We start from the raw sequence: 718 nt of genomic DNA on the forward strand, positions 1-718 counted from the left end.
ACCAGGCCTGGGGGAGTGCACCGTTTCCACCCACATCTCGTGGACCGGAGGCCGGAGGACACGCTGGACCCCAGACGCTCTCAGGACACAGCCAAGGGTTTGGGGAGGGACGGGTTCTGCAGCCGCCGACATCGTCTCTCAAAGCTAAATTGCACTGCGGCCGTGGGAGTGTCGACTTATCCCACACGTAGGGGATGCAACGAGCCTCGGACAGGGGTTCCTCTGAAGAAGTGCTGTCAATCAAGTTAAACCCTTAAGGATTAACCTATCCCGAGGATACAGCACGCTTCAGATTCTGAAAAACTGCTTACTCGAAATTAATTTCTGTGGAGTTCCAAATATCAGGTATGATTTAAATGTCAATATCATATTGTTTTCAACCATTTTATTCATACACATTAAGAGCATATATACTGGTGACAGCTTCCCTGGATTTCTAATGTACTCGGTGGCTCGGAACACTATGAAACAACTCTGAGTCTCAATATTATTCTCTGAAAAATGGGTGTTACAAGCTGAATTGTGTTCCCTCCAAATGCACGTGTTGAAGTCTTAATCCCCAGTACCTCACTGTGACTTCATTTGGAGAAAGTGTCTTTGAAGAGTAAGCAAAGTGGAATTAGGTAACGTGGGCGGCTGATTCAGTATGACTCGTGTCCTCATAAGAAGAGGGAGAGAGAAGGATGGGGTGGGGGTGGGGGTGGGGAGAGAGATATAT

This window comes from Pteropus alecto, unplaced genomic scaffold, assembly GCF_000325575.1.
Source record: "Pteropus alecto unplaced genomic scaffold, ASM32557v1 scaffold14, whole genome shotgun sequence".
Classification (NCBI taxonomy): domain Eukaryota; kingdom Metazoa; phylum Chordata; class Mammalia; order Chiroptera; family Pteropodidae; genus Pteropus; species Pteropus alecto.